Here is a 24909-nt window from a genome sequence, read left to right as displayed (position 1 = left end):
GATAGGAAAACGCGCACTCAGTTACCGTGGAAGTAAAAATGAGGCAGCTCACTCATTAGCAGACATGTCTGTGGATCATGGGAACTTTCTTGAAATTGTTCTGCTTCTTAGCAAATATGACAGCTGTTTGCTGCAGCATGTTCAAGACTGCATCCAAAAAAGCCAATCAAGCAAAGGAAGAGGCTCACTAGTGACATTAATGTCCAAAACTACTGTATGTTCAGTTGTGGAGGCTATCCGGCAACTCATCAAGGAAAGAATTGCGACTGAAGTAATCCAGGCTGAAATGTACACTGTACAGATAGACACAACTCAAGATATAACCTCAAAAGATCAGTGCAGTGTTGTAGTTCGCTACGTAACAGACAGCAGCATTCAGGAGAAGCTCCTTGAAGACAATCAGGAGGACATGGAGGAAATTGATCTAGTTAGCAAAAGATGCACAGCCTGCAGGAACTGTGCTGTGTGTTGCTACTTCCTCCTCCAGCAGCTGAAGTTTTTTTCACATGCATACCACAAAATTCAGTTGGCCTACAAATTTTTGTTGACCCTGTCCTGCACACAAGTGGCATGTGAAAGAAGCTTCTCGACACTGAAGTTCATCAAGAGTCGTCTAAGGAGCAGAATGCGAGAGGAAAATTTGGAAGCCTTCATGTTGATGGGAACAGAGAAGGAGATCCTCATGAGACTGGATACAGATGATGTGATTGACAGAGTGGCAGAGAAAAGCAAATTATTGCGCAACCTGCTACTGTAACCACATGAAGGTAAAACATTTATTTTTCATGTCTTGGTTAAGCTATTATATTATGTTCTGTTGGAGTGTGTTGTTTGTGTAATGTTATGTTTCTTTGTTGGTTGCAGATGACTTGTGTGTCAATATATATGTCGGTTCTATTTTAAGCGGGTCGGGTGCGGATTTTAATTAGTGCTGCTGTCGGGAAACGGGTCGGGTGCTGTTTTAAGCACAGTGGGTACGGGCGGGTGCGGATTTAAAAAATCGGACCCGTGCAGGACTCTGGTGTACACAAAAATCTCTGACCCATTGTCGTCTTCTTCGTTGAATATCTGTCGCTCTACATACGTCATCTGGTATAATTGAAACGATTGGCTATGAGCTACGTACAGGCGCATTTGATAGACATTTGTAGCGCCCAATGAACGTAAACCACGCCTCAAATACGAGAAAATGAACATGTGGTATCCAGACCACGTCTCAAAGAGAAAGAGGTCTGACGTTAGCCAGGCTATAAGAGACTTACTTTGTTTATGAACAACAAACTAGTTAAAAAAAGTTTGTCAACACAAACTTTAATTTGGCTTGAGAAAGCCTATCCTGAAAGTTCTAAATAAAGTTTTATATAGTTCTAAATAGTTTTAAAAGCTTGAAGGTTTTCATAACCTTATATTTATATATTAATACACACACACTACACACACACTTAGACCTATGCTGCCCAAGTTATTTGTGTGATATGATGAGTAAAGTTAGTTACACGATCTCATTTTTACACCACTTAATTTTAACATAACACTAAACACCACTTCAGAATTAAAAATGGTAAAATAAAATGTAAATAAAATTAGAACAAAAAAAAGTGTAGCTTACCTGTGTACTCACCATACACGGGTTTCTTGTATACAAACAATACCGGATGCGCGCGCATCCAGGAGGCAGAAAACCGCTAGCTGTTATGCCGAGTTCTGTAAAAGAACATTGTAATTAACGTAGATTTCTAACTGCTGCAGTAATCCCTTTATTCAAAGGAGGGGATAGTTTAGATCCAAACTGCTATAGACCAATCTCTATTCTTCCCTGCATTTCAAAGGTCTTCGAAAGAATTATTAATAAACAAATTATTCACCATCTCGAATCTCATCATAGTCTTTCCGAAATGCAATCTGGTTTCCGAGCCGGTCATGGGTGCACTTCAGCCACACTTAAAGTCACAAATGACATCATAGCTGCTATTGATCAAAGACATTATTGTGCAGCAGTCTTTATTGATCTGGCCAAGGCCTTTGATTCTGTCAATCATAACATCTTAATTGATAGATAAGGAACTTGGGGTTCTCAGATGATTGCCTTGCTTGGTTCACAAATTATTTCTCTGACAGGTTTCAATGTGTTAAGTCAGAGGGCCTACTTTCCAGTCCTCTGGCTGTCTCCATGGGCGTGCCTCAGGGATCAATTCTAGGGTCGACTCTATTTTCTGTATATATTAATGACGTTGCTCTTGCTGCAGGTGTTTCTTTGATCCACCTCTATGCAGACGACACCATCCTTTATACGGCTGGTCCGTCGTTGGACACTGTGTTAAAAAATCTTCAAGAGAGTTTTAATAATATACAGCATTCACTCCGTTCCCTTCAACTGCTCCTAAATTCTACCAAAACTAAATGTATGTTTTTTAACCGATCTCACATTGTACCTACCTGCCCATTAAGCATTACCACACTAGATGGGTCTGCTATAGAACAGGTAGACAATTACAAATACCTAGGGGTTTGGTTAGACTCTTCTCTTTCTTTCCAGACCCACATTAATCAGCTCCAAACTAAAATTAAATCCAGGATTGGCTTCTTATTCCGTAATAAAGCCTCTCTTACTTTCCCAGCAAAACTCGCTCTCGTGAAAATGACCATCCTTCCAATTATTGACTACGGTGATATTATTTACAGAATTGCTTCAAACTCTCTCCTTAGTAAACTAGATGTTGTATATCATACCGCCATCCGTTTTGTCACCAATGCTCAATATAATACCCACCACTGCAACCTCTATAGTTTAATTGGCTGGCCTTCATTACAGACCCAACGTCAAAAACATTGGTATCATTTCATCTACAAATGTCTACTGTGTAAAACCCCACCTTATTTAAGATCACTAATCTCTAGAGCTACCCCCTTTATGAACCTTCGTTCAAGCAGGTATATCACTTTGACTGCTACTAAAGCCCGTACCTCCTTTGGCCGCCTTTCTTTCCAGTTCTCCGCTGTTAACGATTGGAATACACTTCAAAAATCTCTGAAGCTTGAATCCATTGTCCCATTATCCACATTCAAATTATTATTAGCAAACACATTGTCAGACCATTGTACATGCTAACCCGACTCACACTTTAGTCATTAATATATGTATTTGTATATTTTAATATACCATGGCTGTCTTTATGTCTGTTTTTTATGTCTATTGATTGTATGGCATAGAGCAATGCCGTTTTATCTAATAATCATTATCTCAATATATTGACACCTTTTGTACTACTTGTATAAATTTGTAAATGTTTGATCTGTTTTGTCTTGTATTTACATGTGTAACTTTTGTACCTCGACGCTTTTATCTTGGCCAGGTCGCCATTGTAAATGAGAAAGTGTTCTCAATGTGCTTACCTGGGTAAATAAAGGTTAAATAAAAATAAATAAATAAAAAGATTTCACATTGTTTGTAATTTCTTGTTGACTCAATAATAAACTGCAATTTCAGAGTTGGATCTGTTTGTTTGTGTCTCATATTAATATGTAAAACGTCCAACTGTTTACGAATCAAAATCCGGACATACTGTGATGCATGTATGAATTATCATGTTAGACTAAGTTATGTAATAGCCAATGTTAGCAGGGCAGCATCTGCCCGAATTTGCTTTTATATAAGTTAACCTTGTTTACTTTACTTTACGATCTGCAACATGTCATGACACATATAATGTTACTTTAGTGTAAATCAAAGATTTGACGATGGATTATGTGGGAAGCCATTAGTACCTCCGACCGTGGCGATTATATTAAAAAACGTACTCTCAGCAATGGTGAGATCTTGCCGGATCCCTACGCAATACATGACGATCTTTGGATTGTGGATGACAAGACGTGGCCAGCAATTGACCCTTCGCAGGGAGCTTGATTTACAGGCAATCTAACCAATCATAATCCACCATCCGCCATTTTGTCCGACAAAGCAGTCAGGAGAGATAGCAGATAACAACATGGGAGGATTTGAACTTGAAAAACGGAGTGTACTGACGCCTTTCCGCGGTTAAAACAACATTCCTTCTAATGTTCATTCATGTTTATTTGATGCTATAAATTAACTAGAAGGAAGAGATGATCGGTTCACGAGCAGCTTTAACTGATGCTCTTCAGCGATCTGGCAGACACATTTAAGAGCCACAAAACAGTATGTACCATTTAAATTTCTTTTTAAAAATGACCAAATTTGAAAGGTGAGACTTTGTTTAATATGTTTAATATCAAAAGTAACCGAAAAGTAACCTGGTCTGTCCTGTCTGTCAGCGTGTTGTCAGTCTCCTCTCTGCTCCGCGATGTATTTTTCACTGCGTGAGAACATGGTGTGGCGTGAGAACAGCGTAGCTTGTCGGACATAGTGACAGTAACTAAGGGGGGCGGGTCTTTGCGAAGGGTCAATTGTATGGCCTGATATATATATAATTATCTTATTCAGACACCAAGTGTGTATACAAGAGAAATGATTAGAGCATACAAATCCCTTGATGCATACAACTACGCTATGTGGTCATGTGCAGCTCGTCAAATTATGAATAGAAAGAATACAACATACAACTTCCTCCTTCTGTCCCATTCTTCCATTCGCCTAGATTTGGAGTTACTTACAACACGTATAATTTAAATGAGAAGATAAAACACAACAGATAGGCCTGCATGTAAATAAATTACGCAACAACTCCTTGGCATTTTGACTTAGCGACAACACCACCACTTTGCTACTAGCCTAAATCCTTTACTCCGGTACGGAGACCGCGGGTCTTTTGCCTCTTGGCTGCGTGCGCAAGCAGTGATGACGTCGCCGAGAAATCCATGTATGCAGCGATGAACATCGGAAATTAAAACATGCTAGAATCGACGTCATGACTTCACGCCACTAACCAATGAGAAGAGATGTTGGCGGGAAGAGACGTGCAGCCCCGCCCCAGGTGCGGCCCGGCCCCGATCGACGTCATCACTTGCCACTAACCAATGAGAAGCATTGTGGGCGCAGCCCCGCCCCAGGTGCACCCCCGCCCAAATCTGCAGGCTGCAGCCAGGTGCTTCTCGTGCATGCCAGTTAGAAATTTTGTCCGACTTGATACAGCGCCGACGCCACGTGACTGTGACGTATGTCATCAAAGTACCGCTAGAGCGATTAGAGAGTAGCCGGAGAACTCTTCTCTTTATTTTTTATTTTATTATTATTATTTCCAGAATTATACATTGAATAATACAGAGGAATTTTTTATAGTTGCTTTGTGGTTTGAGAGTCATTGCAATGTTTCAAAGTAAATCTTCAAAAGTAGGCTATATCAGCCTTAAAATGGTAAATGTTAGGATTCCTTTCAGACCATTTACATTTGTGTATATACAACTTACCAAGTAATACAAGATTTAACATAAAAACGTGATTCTTGTCTATATCTTTTTTGTCATAATAAAAAAAAAACATAGTTCGATAAAATAGTTTCAGTATCCTTTTTACAAAATACACAAGATTCAGAAAGGTCATTCTTATACCTTTTTAGGAACTGGTTTGTTGGATAAATGTAATGTATAATTTTAACGTATATTTCATAAACTTTATTATTGATACAATATTTGTTATTATAAGTCCAAATCAATCTCCAATTCAAATTTTCAAAATGCCAGCGCAGCTTCTCTCTTTTTTTATTCTTTTTTTTTTTTATGCTTTATTCAGTAACAGAACATACAATAATTAAATAAAAAAAATAATAGTATAAAATAACCTGATTAACTGGATAAATACAATACATAATTTTAAATGAAACCTCACAAATCTTATTAATGACACCGTATCTCCTGGAAACCATAAAAACCTCCTCCCACTTAATGTCCTGGAAGCGTGAATTCCAGAAAATTTTAGCTGGAGGAATTCTAAATGAACAACAAATCTGTCTAAGGAAATTATATTTTTTATCAACAATACTTATATCCTCTAACATCAAGTTGAAACCTCGACAGCATTAGCAGAGCGCAACAACTGAAGGAGACCAGAAGGTATTGCATCAAAAACAACTGCATAATCCTTTGCAGATATCGGAAGTTTGAATTTATCCAGAAATTCTCCATATGAAAGCCAGTGACCATCATGGCAAAGCAACTGTCACCAATAAAATATTGTTTCTAAACCAATATTCCAAAAAATATATATATTACTTATATTTAATATCTTTATTATTCCAAATCAAAAATCTATGGGGAGAGAAATTGTGTTTGTACACCAGCATCCAGGATAACAGAGCTTGACCTTGAAAGTTAGACAGCTTAATAGGGACTTTATTAATATCAAAGTTGCAATTGAGGAGAGACTTAATACCGCCAATGTGGTTAAAAAAATAGATTTGGGATATAATACCACAATTTGTTATTAGATTTGATACAATTCTGAATCCATTTAATTTTAAAGACAATATTAGAAACTTCAAAGTCAATGGCATTTAAACCACCTTGATGAAATAAATTGCCTAATATACCTCTTTTTAAGTAATGTGGCCCATTCTTCCAAATAAAATTGTACATTTTCTTATTAACTTGCCTAATAATTGATTTTGGAGCATCTGAAACCATTGCTGTATAAGATAATCTAGACAACCCTTCAGCCTTTGATAGCAATATTCTACCAGTCAAAGATAAATCTCTAATTAATTATAAAGAGGAATCACATCCCTTATGTGCACATGAATAATACTGTACATTCATACAGAACTTTGGGTAACACTTTACAATGAGGTTTCATTAGTTAACATTATTTAAATTTAGGAATGAACAAAACTTCCACAGCATTTATCAATCTTAGTTAATGGTAATTTCAACATTTACTAATACATTATTAAAACCAGAAGTTGTATTTGTTAACATTAGTTAATGCAACAACAAGTGTGATTGTATTATACTGTACCTCATGGTTTAGGCAGTTGTTTTCTAAGTGTTTTGTTTTCTAATTGAAGATCTTGAATTCTTGCTGTCAGATCTTCAATATGGTCATCGACAGGACTGTTTCCGGCAGGATTGTTATTAATCTCCTGCAGATGATTTGAAAACTCACGACAGAATATTTCCATCTTCCCGTTTTCCACTGACATTAATCACGTCTCGGACTGGCTCTGTAACTCGTCTGTGAGTCCACTGAACAGTGAGTTTTGTATATTGGTCTCTGATGATTATCATCCACCAGATGGGATCTCTTTCAGGTCTGAAGAGAAGACTATGTAGATTTTCCCTAAGTGGTGGATATACTGGTTTATACACTCCGAAGAGAACATCTGCATTTCCGTCCAGCTGATTATCTCTGTATGTTTTTCGTCTATTGTCTTTCCAGGTTGTAGCATCTTCTCCTCCATAGATGTCTCTGAACCCGTCCCTGACCTCGTCCCCCACTGATAATCTCTAGTCTGCGCTGGTGTTTGAGGATTGTGAAGCTCCTGTTTAAAGCTGTTGTTAACCAGCTCACGCTTATAAACTCTAGTGATTACGCAAATATCTCAGATTATACTATTCATGGTGCCCGTCTCTGAATAATCAAGTCCACCGGAGGTCTGAAGAGCAGAACATGCAGACGGTCTCGTGTATAACCTCTGAAGAGAACATCTGGATGCTTCTGTGTCTCCTTTCTTCCCTTTCAGTCATGCTTCTAACATCTGATCCTTCATGTCTCTGTCATTTCTGCTTCTCCCTTATGAAATATGATCTTCTCCATCACAAGACGAAGGGAAGAAAGCAGGAACTTGCTCAGCGGAAACCCAGCTCAGATTTGCCAAGTTGAAAATGAATCAACATGTTCATGTTTTCCAGAAGGGTTTAGTCACACGACTCTCTAACAGAATCTCAGTTCTCAGTGAACAAACCTCAAAACACAAAGCTCAAAGTGTCAATATATCAGATTTTGTGAATGTAGTCAAATACAAAGATGTGCTTAGACAGGACAACAGAGAAGAGAAAGGAAGAACAGGGTGGGATCAGGAGAAACTAAAAAGAGGAAATGGACAAAATCAGAGTTTGAAATTAACTTTTTCCCTCTCCGGCCAATTTGGCTACTACATTTTTAAGTTATCGGCCATTCAGTACTTGTACTTACGTCACAGCTTATATATATATATATATATATATACAGTATATTATAAATTTAGTATTTCTTATTCAAATTTCTTATTCAGGTCAAGTATTGCAACACTGAAAAAAAAGTGTTGGATTTACTTTGAAACTATTTTCTCTCAGAAATTGATTGTACATTTCACAAATAATTACAAAGAAACGGCAAGTAGCTCATTGAGTTAGACGTTACATTTTGAAGTAAGTCTGAAGTAGTACTTTCTTGTAAAACTCACTTCAATTAATTAATTTATTTATTTATTTATATATAACTTCGAATTTTTAATTTGTAGAAGATACATAGGACATCAACACTGTAGTTTGGACAAACTCAATCCAGAAGAGGGCGCTGTCTAATACTTTTAATGGCGTGTCTGTGTGGAGAGTTTCTGCAGGTTTGCTCTGTAGGATTGTGTGTGTGTGTGTGTGTGTGTGTGTGTGTGTGTGTGTGTGTGTGTGTGTGTGTGTGTGTGTGTGTGTGTGTGTGTGTGTGTGTGTGTGTGTGTGTGTGAAGGAGAGAGGGAGAGAGATTTTAGTAATAGACAATTACTAATAGCTGTTGGGTAAACAACTGAACCCAGTAAAACTACACTTCAATACATTATAATAGTTTAATGGCAGGTTCCATGTGACAAGTTATCCCATACAGCGAGACATCATGTCCTGTCATGGGGTGTGTGCCACAAGAGGGTAATGTGTGTTAACAGTGTAGTAACAGTTTTTTTTTGTAGTTGAGACTTTAATAAAGTTTTTGATTATACAGAGATTGACTAATATCCACATCCTGAGAAATTTTCACTAGAGTAAAAAGTGCAACAGATTTAATCACAGTTGTCCGGCTTGAATATGACAGAAGAGAAATAGAAGTAGATTTATAATTGGTCTGCTTTAAATCTGGTCTAAAGCTGCAGATCTTGAGGTCTTCAAGGGCTTCTTTTATGAAAACATGATCGCTGTGTGGAAGAGATGAAACAAATAAACTGCTGTTCTGTACAGTAATGCATGCTCTCATATTATTATAGAGTCAACATGAATCAATTCTCAGGAAAACAATTGTTTTGAGACGATGAGTTACAGCTCACACACAGACACAATAGTATAGGTGGAGATGGGGAAGATGCAGCACTAAAGAACAATGTGCATTTACTTTTAAAATTGTAACATATTTAAGTTTAACATGAGGAGGATGATGATGCATCAGCCAATGTATTATTGGTAAAGTTTGTAATGTGTGCCCTCGTACTGCTCATGTCACGTGTGTGTGCTATCCATAAATGGATAAATGCTAATAAAAGAGGTTCCGGTCCAACAGAATACCGAGTGACGTCTGTGTGTTTTTCCTCCGTATAGTTTGCTAAAATAACCGGTTATAATTCAGGAAAATGGCTGCGCCAACAGGTTATGGGCCCAGGAGAGAAGCAGGTAACCGATGGAGTAGATTGTATTTCGACGGAGATGAAATCTTTGGGAGACAAAATTTCTAGGCCACCTGCGTTTGCTAGGCCTAAGGACACAATATTATCAGAGCCTCCCGCGCGTGGTGATGAGGAACAAGAGGATGATGATGGCGATAAAAACGAGGAAGCATATGCAGAGCTGATTCAATACTTGGATGACAAAAGTTTGTCTCTAGTAATGAGAGAGATTTTGAGAGGTTATTACGCTGGTAAAGGAAACCGTGAATAATCCTCCTGTACACAGAGTTGACGTCACTGCAGAAAATGGCAAATGAGAGAAAACCGCAATCACAGCTCTGAGAAATGCAGAGGAGAGTCTCAGTGATGGACTGTTAATTGCGATGATTTTGAAAGGTGTGCCAGACTCGTTTAAACCGTTCGCCATCCATATCACACAAAGTGATGAAAACATAACGTTTGTAGTGTTCAAAACCAAGTTGAGAAGTTTTGAAAGTACGTGAAAGTTTCACACCAGCGCGAGTGATGATAACGTGATGAGAGCGAGTGCCTCAGCTCCGGACGACTAAAGCCGGGTTCACACTGTGCGATTTTGGCCACGATTTGGCCGTCTGAGACAAATTTAGCGAATCCTAAAAGAATCCTCTGATCCTTGGCTAAAATCAGAAGTCTTTGATCGCTTGTTTGACATGTTTCCGTTGCGATCAAATTTGACCTCAGACGAAATTCTGGCAGTGTCATAAGATTTGTCTCTCAGTCCTGCAGTGATTCTCCTACGACAAGCGTCAAATTCTCTTCGTTTTTCAAGACAAGCCATGACTAAAATTAACGTTAGAGATTTCTTTGTAGCCACTATCTCAATCCCGTGTGTAACGGAGCTCACTAGGTCACCGTCTGTGCCATTGATTAATGATGTAAAACTCTGGACAAGTTTTCAGTGCGTCCGTTTTTAACGCGTCTGGACTGTCTGACATCAATGACAACTGAGATCTTACAGTGTGACATGACTTACAGCGATGATCATGTTCATACAGTCTGACAAGCAACAATCGTAAAGGACTATTATAAATCACACAGTGTGCACCCGGCTTAACATTAGCAGACTCGGACATCACGTGCTATAACTGCGGCACAAAGCCTGTGTTAGCCCGACCTAAAATCACAAAAGACTGTGGTGTAATTACTGTAATAGCTTGACACATAAAGATGAAAATTGCAGACGCAAAAAGAGAGACAATGTTAAACAAGCCGCTGATAAAGAGGACAACGACAAACACGCATTTGTCTTTAGAGCGAGTGACTGCCAATTCTACAGTGTGCAACGAAAGGGACTAATGGTTGACACTGGTGAGACATCGCACATTATTACGGACATTGAAAAATTAAAAAAGTTTGATGACAAATTCCAGCCGGAGAAACACTACATTGAGTTGGCTGACGAGACAAGAACGAGCGGAGTGGCGCTGAAAAGAGGAGATGCGCAGGTGTGTTTGATTGACAACGAGGGACGACAGGTGAAGGCGATGCTGAGGAGCGCGTTATACATCCCATCGTACCCGCAGGACATCTTCTCTGTTAAAGCTACAACGAAGAATGGAGCTTCGATAAGCTTCCAACAAGGACGTGATGAACTCATTCACAAGAGCGGTACTAAATTTCACATTCAAGAATACAACAGACTGTACTATCTGAACACTGTCAACCAGGACAATGATAGTTGTAACGGATGACATTCAAACCTGGCATGAGATCCTCGGCCACTGCAATTATGATGATGTTTCCAAATTGCAGGATGTAATTGAGGGAATGAAAATCAAGGGAAAGATTGATAAATCTAACCTAAACTGTGAGGTTTGCACACAAGGTAAATTTGTTCAGAGTAGAAACAGGGAACCTGATACACAAGCTAAGGCTGTACTTGAACTAGTGCACACAGATCTAGCTGGTGCCGTTGACCCAGTAGCTAAAGACAGTTTCAAGTGTAGATCAGACAACGGCACCGAATTTATTGGTTCTGTTTTTGGTTCTGTATGTTACGCATACAAGCAGGACAAAAAGAAATGAGATGCACGATGTGAAAAAGGAATGTTTGTAGGGTATGACAAAAGCAGCCCTGCATACCGGGTCTATTATCCAGACACAAGAAAAGTTCTCAAGCTCAGGCTTATGAGTTTTGTAACAAAGTGTGTAACTGAACACCAGACACAGACTGACATTTCAATGTCAGATGATGATTTTCATGGGGAAAGATATGTATCCAGTCAACAGAAAATGTGACTGATCAGACCCCAGAAAAGACTCATAAACCTCAAAATGCATCTAAGAGAAAGAAAGAGGGAGTTGATCACAGTACACATTACCCTAAGAGAACCAGAAGAGCTCCATATTTGTCTGATTATGTTTCTGATGTTGAATGTGATGACCATATTCTGACCAATGTGGACTTCTGTTACAGAGTGAGTGACGTACCACAAACATTCAAGGATGCCATGAGTTCAAGTGAGTCACAGATGTGGGCTAGGGCCATGAAACATGAAATGGATTCCCTTAAAAAAAGACACATTTACTCTAACTACACTACCTGAAGGTAAACATGCAGTGGGGGGTAGATGGGTCTATGCTGTCAAAAACAATGCAGATCAGACTGAGGCATACAAGGCCAGATATTTAGCAAAAGGCTATAGTCAAGTGATGGGTGTAGATTACAAAGAAACTTTCTTCCCAACAGCAAATATCACTTCAGTACGCACCTTAATGCAAATGACGGCACAATATGATAATGACCTCCACAAGGTGGATGTAAAAACTGCCTATTTGCATGCTCCAATATTTGCATTCTCCAATACTCCCAAGGCGTAATATGTTCTTTCACTGTAAAAAATGTGGCTGTGATTAGTTATAACAACTTAAAATTTGTTGAGATAACTTAAATATCCAACTTAACTAAAGTTAACTAAACTTAATATTTTAAGTCAAGCATGAACACATACTTCTTAAAGTTGAAACAATGTTGGATTTTAAGTTGTGATAAATAATCGCAGCAATTTTTTTTACAGTGTTCTTTTAAGCACTTTGAAACTGCGATCCATGCTTTTATTTATTCTAGAATTGACTATTGTAACTCCTGTATTTGTGAATAAACGATTTTTCCTTGTCTAGATTACAAATGGTCCAAAACTGGTTTAAATAATTAAAGGTGGTGGCAGCAGCCTACTATTAACACTATAACTACCAAGGCAGTCATTTTGACTGTTTTAAAATGTTGCAATGTAATAACTTTGTTAAAAAATGTAATAAAATAAAACATATAACTATAGGACCCTGACTTTTCCTAAATGTGTCTATATTTTATTCTATCATTGTTATTTTATGAAAATAATAATTCATATTCTTTTCCCGTGACGGTCAGAATGACTGTTTTGGCCAGCTTGTGGCATATGCGTTTCATATGTGCCCATAAAGGTTTTACCTATGCATTGAAATGCATATTGGTGATGTTTTTGTAAGTTAATTCATTTATTCTTAGATTTGATATAGCTTATTGAAATTATATGCAAATAATGTATGAGCGGTCAGAATGACTGCTATGGCCATTATAGTAGTTGTAGAATTCCGGTAGTTAGTTTTGTGTCCGATAGTTTTGTGTGTGTGTGTGTTTGTTGTAATTATTGCTGCTTCAGGAATTCTTTTCAACTTTTGGATTTTTTGCAAGTAAATTACAATGCTAAAATATAGAAAAAACAAAAACAAATGACTGTATTTCTCATTCATTCTTGTTACATATAATGTAATAAAGTCAGGTAAATTAAAATATGTTATTCTATAATCCTATAATGAAATACTGATTTATGTAAAAAATCATTCAAACTTTAAAAATAAAAGTTCATTTTTAGGTCAGTGTGTTATGAATGGCAATGCATGTTTTCTGAATAAGAACATTGCCAGTTTTATGGTGGAAAAAGCTGATTTTGAGACATAAGTGAAATGTTTTATTAAGTGAGTTTTGGAGGTGAGATCAGCTGTTGATCAAAATTGATCAAACTGTTGGCAAAAATGTATGTTGTTAGTGCAGACTGTATGAAGAGTTTTGAAAAAAGTATGTGTTTGTGTGTGTGTGTGTGTGTGTGTGTGTGTGTGTGTGTGTGTGTGTGTGTGTGTGTGTGACTTTAGTAATAGTCAATCACTATAAGGGATAATATGTATATCCAGCCAGTTGTTATCTCAGAATAGACCCAGACAGGATCACGATCAGTTCTTGCTTCAGCCTGAAGGGGTTTATCCTGAGATAACAACCGGCTGGATATACTTATTACACGGATATTTGCCACATCAGTAAATAATTCGACATGAAATATTGATCTGAGTCGTAATATCTTATTAGCTCTTTATATGCAAAGTTCCCGGCCGCGGAGAGAGCCGTTAAGTTCAAAGGATATTTAAAGGATATGGTGAAGTCATACTACTTATTAGATGGTATTTCACCACATAAATAATTATGGGGATAAGAGATATTGATTTGAGATGAAAATCAACAAGATTTAAGATTTAAAATCGTACGTGTTTGCTATCTTATAATCCATTAGTGTACAAAACAATAGTTGCAGCAGCTGCGTTTGTATGAAACAAGAGAGAGAGAGTCTGCAATACCTGGATATCATTAAATAACTGTACACAAAATATTGATTTGAGTTTTAATATTTTATTAGGTCACCAAATGAAAACTTTCACAAAGAAAAAACTTTCCTAGCGAGCGTATACAGCACTGACTTCAGTGACCCGGATGAGCCTGTTATCAGTTTTATCAAGTTATCGGGGAATAACTTACCAGTGGATGGCAAGATAGACCAATCAGAATCTAGGATTCCACAGAACAATGTAATAATAGTTGTTGAAAAAACACCTGAACACAGTAAAACTCCACTTATATATCCATTATAGTAGTTTAATAGCAGGATCCACTGTGACAACTTACCCCATATAGTGTGACATCATGTCCTGTCACGGGGGCGTCTGCCACAAGAGGTTCATGTGTGTTAACAGTGAAAATAACCTTTTATAAGGTTTCACAAGTTCGTTTGCCCACATACCATAATCTTTCAGATATCAAGGTTAAGCGTGATTATACAGTAATTGACTTTCAACAATAACCACACCATAGAAAATATTCACTATAGTGTAAAGTTTGACAGCTGTGAGACAGATTTCACAGTTTTGTCACAGTTGTCTGTCTTTAATAAATGACAGAAAAGAGAAATACAAGAAATTCATATTTTAAATCTGGTCAAAAGCGGCAGATCTTGAGGTCTTCAAGGGTTCCCGTCAGGTGAAGACATGATCGCTGTGGGGAAGAGATGAAACAAATAAACTTGTTATATTCATGATTCATATCTACAGTATATTTACAGAGCAAACATAAACTACTTCTCAGTAAAACAGAACAGCTGTTTTTATGAAACAACTCGTACACATTAATAATAGTGATTCATACAGAACTTGCATTAGTCTTCTTGAAGGTACATGATGTGAGTTTTCTCAGCATTCATTTAACTTTATGAAAGAATATGGATCATAAGTAACTTCCCCACATCATTTTTGTTAATGTTTATTTAGCTATGGTCCTGAGTGGCTTTGTCACGGTTGTTGAATGCATTGGTTCCTTCTTGTCACGTGTCTATGTTGTTTATGTGTGAGTGGGCGTTGTCCCGCTCACGTGTCCGTCAGCGCTCCAGCTGATAATCATCATCATCACAATCACTGTTCACAGCTGCGATTCATTTCCGTTCCCTATATATACTCACACCATTCTCTGTTCCAGTGTCGGATTGTTTGTTGAGGTCCTGTGATTGCCGTGTCAGTGTTTCCGTGGAGTTGCCGTGTCTGTGTTCGCCCTGCCTTGTCTTCCTGCCGTTCGTGTTCTTCGTCATTGGATTCACCGCACTCCAGCACCGGATTTAGGATTATTCACCTTCACTGCACCAGCGCACCACAGACCATCAAGTCCCTGCACGAGCCTGAGTCGCCGCCTTCCTGAACTGTTTGTGTTTCATTGTGAGCCAAATAAACGCTTTGAGTATCTGCAATTGCTTCCGGTTTTGTTTACCATGACAGAACAATCCGACCATTCCATGGAAGCAGCAGGTGACGCCGCAGCAACGATGGATGACTTTGTTCGTGCAAGTATTCAAAGGATGGACGCTCAGGACCGCTATCAAGGAGAAGCGGCGCGCGCGATTCAGGCTCTCGTCACGCAGGTGTCCGAGCTGACCCAGCGATTTCAACAGCTGCAACCTCCCGCTGCGCCAGCCGCACCGCCCGTCCCTCCCACACCACCGATGCCCGCCTCCCAGTCGGAACCTCGCCTTCCGACTCCTGAGCCATACTCTGGTGAGCCAAACTTTTGCCGGCCATTTTTGACTCGATGCAGCATGCATTTTGCTCTCCAGCCCCGAACCTTCGAGAGAGAGTAGTCCAAAGTGGCGTTTGTACTCACTTTACTGACTGGGAGAGCGGCACTTTGGGGGACGGCGGTGTGGGAAAACCAAGAGCCATGCTGTTCCTCGTTCCAGGAGCTCTCCTCGGAGATGAGACGAGTTTTCGACCGCGCGGTCGCGGGGAGAGAGGCTGCCAGGGCTTTATCTGAACTACGTCAGCGGGAACGATCAGTTTCGGATTATGCCATCGAGTTCAAGACCCTGGCGGCCGAGTGTCGCTGGAACAAGGAAGCGCAGTGGGATAGGTTCCTGCATGGGCTGGCCGACCGCGTCCAGAGGGAGATCTACGCCCTGGACCTACCCCCCTCACTCAACGGATTGATCGACCTGGCTCTGAGGGTGGACGCCCGACTAGCCCGGGTCGGACCACGCGCTCCACCCAGCCTGCCTCGTGGAGGGGTGGAACATCAGTGGTCCAGCGGCATGGACGCGGCCGGTCCCTCCGATCCCGAGCCCATGCAGGTGGGTCGAGCTCGGCTTTCCCGGGAGGAGAGGGAGAGGCGGAGATCCCTTGGCCTTTGCCTATACTGCGGGGGAGCGGGACATTTTGCTAACAACTGCCCGGTAAAAGGCCAAGCCCGATAGTAAGCATGAGGCTACTATCGGGTGGGATCTCCGCCGAAAAGTCCTCATCTACATCCACCATCCTCCCGGTAAGACTTAGATGGTCTGTCCACGATCACCACTGCACCGCACTGGTGGACTCCGGGGCTGAAGGTAATTTCATGGATCGCACCTTTGCACTACAGTTTCAAGTCCCACTCAGAACACTTCCTCAGAGAATCACCGTACATGCACTCAATGGACAGTCACTACCAACCATCTCCCAGGCCACCGAGAACATCACGCTCATCACTTCAGGGAATCATGCAGAGACAATATCATTTTTCATCACGGACTCACATCACACACCCATTGTCTTGGGTCACCCCTGGCTCAATCTACACAACCCCCGCATTGACTGGAAACAAAGAACCATATCAGCCTGGAGCGTTGAGTGTCATAGTTCTTGTCTTGTGTCTGCCTGTTCTGTTGTCTCTGTTCCTGTGTTGCAGGAGGAAGCAGTGGATTTATCAAACGTGCCCGCAGAGTACCGTGACCTGAGGGAAGTGTTCAGTTAGTCAAGGGCTGCTTCTCTCCCTCCGCACCGTCCCTACGACTGTGCTATAGATTTACTGTCAGGTAAGTCTCCGCCTAAGGGCAAGATTTATTCACTCTCGGTTCCGGAGAGGGAGGCTATGGAGAAATATATTTCTGATTCTCTAGCATCCGGGTTCATCCAGCCTTCCTCATCTCCAGCGGGGGCGGGGTTCTTTTTTGTGGGGAAGAAGGATGGATCGCTGCGACCTTGTATTGATTACCGGGGGCTGAACAACATCACGGTAAAGAATACTTATCCTTTGCCGCTGATGTCTTCAGCCTTCGAGAGGTTGCAGGGAGCATCCATCTTCACAAAACTGGACTTACGTAATGCTTATCATTTGGTCCGTATAAGGAAGGGGGATGAATGGAAGACTGCCTTCAACACCCCTAGGGGGCACTTTGAATACTTGGTCATGCCTTTCGGTTTGTCCAACAGTCCTGCAGTCTTCCAAGCGCTCGTCAAGGACGTGCTGCGAGACATGATCGATCAGTTTATTTATGTTTACCTGTATGACATTCTGATCTTTTCCTCGTCTCTCCAGGAACACGTGCAGCACGTCCGACGGGTACTCCAAAGGTTGCTAGAGAATGGGCTTTTTGTCAAGGCGGAGAAATGCGCTTTTCATGCACAGTCGGTCCCTTTCTTAGGACACATCGTGTCGGCTGAGGGTATGCGTATGGATCCTGACAAAGTTAAGGCTGTGGTAGAGTGGCCAAACCCAGATTCCCGTAAGGCCCTACAGAGGTTTCTGGGGTTCGCCAATTTCTACCGGCGTTTTATTCGCAACTTTAGCCAACTAGCCGCACCTCTGACTGCCTTGACCTCCCCCAGAACTGCGTTCAGGTGGTCGGAAGCAGCCGAAACTGCTTTTTCCAACCTCAAGAGCCGCTTTGTTTCGGTTCCCATCTTGATCGCCCCTGATTCCTCACGTCAGTTTGTGGTGGAGGTCGACGCGTCAGAGGTGGGGGTAGGCGCAGTTCTTTCTCAACGCTCACCTTCAGACAACAAGATGCATCCATGCGCGTTTTTATCTCATCGTTTATCACCAGCCGAACAAAATTACGACATTGGCAACAGGGAGTTGTTGGCGGTCAAGTTAGCCTTGGAAGAATGGCATCATTGGTTAGAAGGGTCCGGGGTACCCTTTATCGTCTGGACGGATCATAAGAATCTGGAGTACATTAGATCCGCCAAAAGGTTGAACTCCAGGCAGGCTCGGTGGGCACTTTTTTTCGGCCGTTTTGATTTTACTCTCTCGTATCGTCCGGGTTCCAAAAACATCAAACCCGATTCTTTGTCGCGTATTTTTGATCGATCCGAACACGCACCTACTCCCGAGCGTATTTTTCCTGAGACCCTAATTATCTCTACGCTCACTTGGGAGGTCGAATCGAGAGTCAAGAAGGCTCTAGAAGGGGTAACGCCTCCGATCCGGTGCCCATCAAACCGCTTATTTGTGCCGGAGGAACTACGTCCAGATGTTATTCGGTGGGGCCATTGTTCTAGTCTAGCCTGTCATCCAGGAGTTAGTCGCACCCTCTATTTGGTCAAACAACGATTCTGGTGGCCGCTTATGGCTCGCGATGTTCACGATTTTGTTTTGGCTTGCTCAGTTTGTGCTATTGGCAAGTCGTCCAATCGACCCTCAGATGGGTTACTCCAACCGCTGTCGGTGCCTTCAAGACCCTGGTCCCATATCGCACTAGATTTTGTTACCGCCCTCCCACCCTCCCAGGGTAACACGGTAGTTTTAACCGTGGTGGACCGATTCTCGAAGGCAGCCCACTTTGTTCCCATGCCCAAATTACCTTCAGCCAAGGAGACTGCGGTTGCAGTCGTTAATCACGTCTTTCGGTTACATGGCCTCCCGACAGACGTGGTTTCCGACAGGGGTCCCCAATTTGTGTCCAAATTTTGGCGAGAGTTTTGTAGGTTGCTGGGGGCGACGGTCAGTCTGTCCTCCGGGTTTCACCCCCAGAGCAATAGTCAAACTGAGAGAGCCAACCAAGACCTGGAGAGAACCTTGCGATGTACGGCTGCCAGGAATCCTTCCTCCTGGAGTCAACAACTGCCTATGGTGGAGTACGCCCACAATTCGTTGCCAGTGTCAGCTACGGGCCTATCTCCTTTTGAGTGTAGTATAGGATACCAGCCACCGGTTTTTCCCAGTCTGGAATCCGAGGTCGCGGTCCCCTCCGCTCACGCCTTCGTCCAGAGGTGTCACCACACATGGACAAGAGCCCGTGAGACTCTCCTCCGTGTGCGGGCGCGCACCAAGGCCAAAGCCGATCGCCACCGGTCTAGACCTCCCGTATACGTCGTCGGTTCCAAAGTGTGGCTTTCTACTAAGAACATTCCGCTCCGCTCCGTATCCAATAAATTGGCTCCTAAATTCATTGGCCCGTTTTCTGTCACCAAAATTGTCAGTCCGGTGGCAGTCCGCCTCAACCTTCCTCCAGTGTACAGGAGAATTCATCCGGTATTCCATGTGTCCAAAATCAAACCCGTTTTTTTTTCCCGCATTAATCCGCCGGCCCCGGTTCCCCCACCACCGCGTCTCGTAGATGGGGAACCAACTTATTCGGTCCGTCGCATTCTGGACTCTAGGCGGAGGGGACGCGGATTCCAGTACCTGGTGGACTGGGAAGGTTACGGTCCGGAGGAGAGAAGTTGGGTTCCGGCTCGTGACATCCTGGATCACTCTCTTATCGATGATTACAATCGACAGGTAAGGGAGTCTGGGAACGCCGTGAGGCGTTCCTAGAGGAGGGGGTACTGTCACGGTTGTTGAATGCATTGGTTCCTTCTTGTCTCGTGTCTATGTTGTTTATGTGTGAGTGGGCGTTGTCCCGCTCACGTGTCCGTCAGCGCTCCAGCTGATAATCATCATCATCACAATCACTGTTCACTGCTGCGATTCATTTCCGTTCCCTATATATACTCACACCATTCTCTGTTCCAGTGTCGGATTGTTTGTTGAGGTCCTGTGATTGCCGTGTCAGTGGCTGAATCCCAATTCGCCTACTTATACTACGACCTAAAAGTATGTACTTTTTTTGTGATGAAAAAGTACATACTTTTGAGTGTGTAGCAAAAGAGTATGCACGTTCTGGGACATACTTTGATGACGTCATGCAACGTAAACGAGAACGTGGTTGCCTAGTTACGCACACCGCGACTGTTAACAAAACATTTTACATTTCATTCATTCTTATATATCCAATATAATTTTATGTACTATTCCCATCTTTTTTCCCACAATACATTTACAATGTGTTTTACCAAATGTAGGAGTGAAGCAGGGCGTCGTCGTAGATCAACCAAACGCAGGTCGTTTGTGAGGCTGCTGGTTCTGACGTTCATGTGCAAATGTGTGTAACGAAAGCTACCTAGTTAAAATATTTAAAGTTTATAGTGTAACTATTGTTTAACGTATTTTATACTTAATCTTATACTTATGTATAATACTTAAAAATACCCAGATGAAAATGAACCATGCTTTTACTAAAGTAAAAGTGTAGTAACCCTGTTTCTTTGGTTGGACTGATAAAGTTAACATTCGTACAGCCACAGTATTACTACAAATAAGTCAGACAGAAACATCAAAAGAAATACATAAAAAAGACACTTGCATGACACTGTATTAGAGCCTTTTTATTTATTGTTTTGTAGCCTGCAATGAGGCGCTCAGTATCTTCATCGGACACTACAAGATAAACACGGTGCTTTATTGGCACAACATAAACCCATTAATATTACGAGACAATAAAATATAACTTTAATTAGGGTTAAACATTTGAATTCTTACACTTAAAAACTGAGGGCGCATGATCTCCGCTGCTGCATCCGACTGCCTTTACATCACCACCATCCCCGCAAAGCTCCTCCCTCCCGCACGCAATGGGTTGTGGGCAATATTAGCCGTTAGAGTATGCATTGATCTGCACTTCGAATTCTAACCGGAAATAGTAGACCATCCGGGTCTCTTTGGAATACTCATTTCAACATACTACGATTTGGGACGTACTAATTCTAGTTTCGCATACTATTTAGGACGGATAGTATGCGAATTGGGACTCAGCAAGAGTTTCCGTGGAGTTGCCGTGTCTGTGTTCGCCCTGCCTTGTCTTCCTGCCGTTCGTGTTCTTCGTCATTGGATTCACCGCACTCCAGCACCGGATTTAGGATTATTCACCTTCACTGCACCAGCGCACCACAGACCATCAAGTCCCTGCACGAGCCTGAGTCGCCGCCTTCCTGAACTGTTTGTGTTTCATTGTGAGCCAAATAAACGCTTTGAGTATCTGCAATTGCTTCCGGTTTTGTTTACCATGACAGGCTTGGCTCAATTTAATGATTTGTTGAATATTTATGGTGCAAAAACATTTTTTCCACATTTTGTTAATTCCTGACTACAGTTTTACTGGGGAGAACAACTTTTAAAGACCGTTTTAATATGGAAGCAACAGATAAACCAAACAAACACCAATTAACTCATATTTGTCTGATATGAAAATGATTATTTTATGAAGATTTTTAACCATTTCTACAATATTTGCTGTTTTAAAAGAATATTATTGTATTGAATGTTGTACCTCATGTTTGTCTCAGCTCTTGAAGTTGTTGTCTGAGTCTTGTGTTTACTAATTGAAGTTCGTTCATTCTTGCATTCAGCGCTTCAACTTCATCGACATGCCCCGTCATCGTCTCCCAGTTGTCTTGAAACTCATTACAGAATCTTTCCAATAAATTCTGTTTACCAGAGAGATTCATCACATGCCGAATCGGCTGGTTAACAGCATGTTGGAAAGTCCACTGAGAAGAGATGCCATGATATTGCTCTTGATCTTGAAGTGTTCTTATCCACCAGCTGTCATTCGTGGGTCTGAAGAGCAGAACATGCAGACGTCGTTCACAAAAAATTTTGAAGAGAATATCTGTGTGTTGGTTCAGCTGTAGTTCTCTGTGTGCTTTTTCTTCTCTTTTTTTCCTTGCCTTTCTTTTTTCTGGATTTTCTTCTGGGATTTCAGTAAATACCATATTATCATACATGCCTCTCACTCTTTCCATTTCTAGTCTGCGCTGGTGTTTGAGGATTTTGAAGGTCCTGTTTAAAACCAGTTTACCATTTACCAGTTCATGCTTATAAACCCCAGTGATTACGCACGCCGAACAGAAGACGACAGGATCTATTCTTCAGTCGAGCACATATTTGATTCATTGCCCAGATCTACACGTGTCTGTCTGGACTGGTTTGTCCACATGATTCTGAAACTGAAACCATGGTGCATATGTAATACCATGGTATTTTAATACTGTATTTGCCACAAAATGATAACCATATACATTCATGTTATCTACAGTAATCCAAAGCACTGCAATAGGACAATTATAGGTAGGATAGGCTTTTTACACACGTTAACCCGAGATGTTAACAGAATCTTAGCTTAACTTTTTCATGTTTCACACTGTTCAGTCTTTATCCTGCATGGGTTATGAATGGGTTAATGAATCCTGGATTTGTAGTTTTGAGTTTGTCTGAAAGTCCCAGATATTGATTGATTGAACTTTATTATCAACCAAAGCTGAAACTGTCCTCTGACTTCTCATAAAAACACAGAAGTTCTACACATATACAATGAAGATGTGAACAATAATTATAATCAACAATTTTTTTAAAAAGGTTCTTATTCTCACATTCAATATTCAGTAACACTTTATTTTGATGGTCCCTTTTGAATCTGTCGACTATAAGTAACATTGTACACTAACTCTCATAAGAGTATTAATGGACTGTCTGCTTAATATCTGCTAACTCTTTATTTTTATGTTCCTGCAATAGACATTCTACTGACTAAGTAACTTTACAAGTACATGTCAACTTATTCTAACCCTAACCTACCAGTCTACTAATAATCCTCTAATGACAGTCAGTCCTTTTGCTGCGGAGCAGAATATCACAACCCATAAACCCCTTTAAACTTGCAAGTGGGAATATGGCTTTACTCTGGACTGGACAGACAGATAAGCAAAGGTATATAGTTAAAAAAAGAAGAAAATGATCAAATCTCCTGACCATGCACAATAATCATCCTGTTCCCATGGGATTTTCATCCATGTATTTCATTTAAATGTAAATCTGGGCAGGTTAGCTATTGAACTGGTTGTACGGTACTGTGGATTCACACTGCAGCTCTGTAAATATGATTCAGTCTGGCTCTATAGGTCTACAACATACCTAAAAGTGTCTGCCTTTCATGAAAATAAAATATCATTAGAAACTTTTCCGAGAAGAGTTGAAGGTTTCTGAGAAGAGCAGAATCACAACTGAACTGCTGGAAACAAACTAAAGAACAGAACAACACTAAATGATGAAGTGTGTACAATGAGACATAAGGTTACAATCCACAACGCTTGACCTCTATCGTAATGATCCCAAATGCAAGCAAACATTCATTTGGTTGACGCTTTTATCCAAAATGAGGAACATCGCAAGCACAATTTATGTCAATTATGACTATTTAATTTTATGTCAACAAAAGCATTTCTTACATTTTTATAAATAGGAATTATATAAGTGGTGTGTGTCTTTAAACTGACTTAAAAAAAAAAGACAAAAGAAAAGAAAAGATAATATGTTGTAAGAATGCTAGACTTGTGAGTTTCAGGAACTCTTGTCACTTTCATTGTAATAATTTTCAAGTTAAAAGAGATTAAAAAAAAACAAAAAGCTTTCTACATTTTCAACTCAGGAAGTCAGAAGTCAGGAGACTCAACAGCAATCAAACAATGATGCTAGAAAAATCTGATGTTTATTAAAAATAAATATTGCATTTCCTTACAAACTAGTACACACACTCACACACCCACACACACACGATCAGCAATATTCATGTGCATTAAAACAGCCTGAACGTTCAGAACTGTATATTTATAATATCTGAATGAAAAATAATTTTACTGCTTTAGATTATAAAGTCAAAGATAAAAAATATAGAATGTATTATATATGTGTATAATGTATGTTTTATATGCATATGATCATAGCGTATAATATTATATATTTACAAATCATCAACAAAATTATCAGCAAAAATTATATGATGTGAAAGGAAGGACCTTGATGTGAATCCGTAAATCTCCATCAAGTGTATCTGGAATATATGATTTGTTTGTAATAATTCTGACCCAACACATTTGACCCAACATATATATATATATATATATATATATATACATACATACATATATATATATATATATATATATATATATATATAGAGAGAGAGAGAGAGAGAGAGAGAGAGAGAGAGAGAGAGAGAGAGAGTTAAAATCCTTAGATCAGGTTCAGAAGGTTTGACATTGATCCGGCTCTACCAGTCCTCTGGTTTCGATGGCACGGTTCATTCAGGAATAAAACACACATTTAACATCTGACACAACCAGATCTCCAACATACATCTACACAGACGCAGCAGGTCACATTTTTGCAAATCATACATAATTACAAGGAAAAATATTCCACACGAGGGAAATCATTGTGGTCTCCATGAAGATGTGATAAAATAGGCATAAATCTAGCTTACACATTTACCCAAATTATCATACGCCTGTTTAACCGAAGCTAATTTGGGTGTGTTTCTCCATCCCCAATGTCACTTCTCTATGTTTTACGGCCGTGACGAGAACGTCGGTCTCCTCGGCTGTGAACCGCTCCTGGAGTGCGTCTGGCAAATCCGCC

General features: G+C 40.5%; 1 long non-coding RNA gene across 1 annotated transcript; it reads right to left on the bottom strand.

Annotated features, from left to right (window-relative positions):
• Nucleotides 1-14212: 14212 nt before the first annotated feature.
• Nucleotides 14213-22713, bottom strand: LOC309507955. The gene is made up of 2 exons (XR_014209319.1): nt 21764-22713; nt 14213-14871 (listed from the first exon to the last, which is right to left on the bottom strand). It is a non-coding gene; the product is annotated as an uncharacterized lncRNA (long non-coding RNA).
• Nucleotides 22714-24909: the final 2196 nt, after the last annotated feature.

This window comes from Leuciscus leuciscus (assembly GCF_965113295.1).
Source record: "Leuciscus leuciscus genome assembly, chromosome: 10".
NCBI classification, from domain to species: domain Eukaryota; kingdom Metazoa; phylum Chordata; class Actinopteri; order Cypriniformes; family Leuciscidae; genus Leuciscus; species Leuciscus leuciscus.
This window is presented reverse-complemented; position numbering and strand designations above follow the sequence as displayed.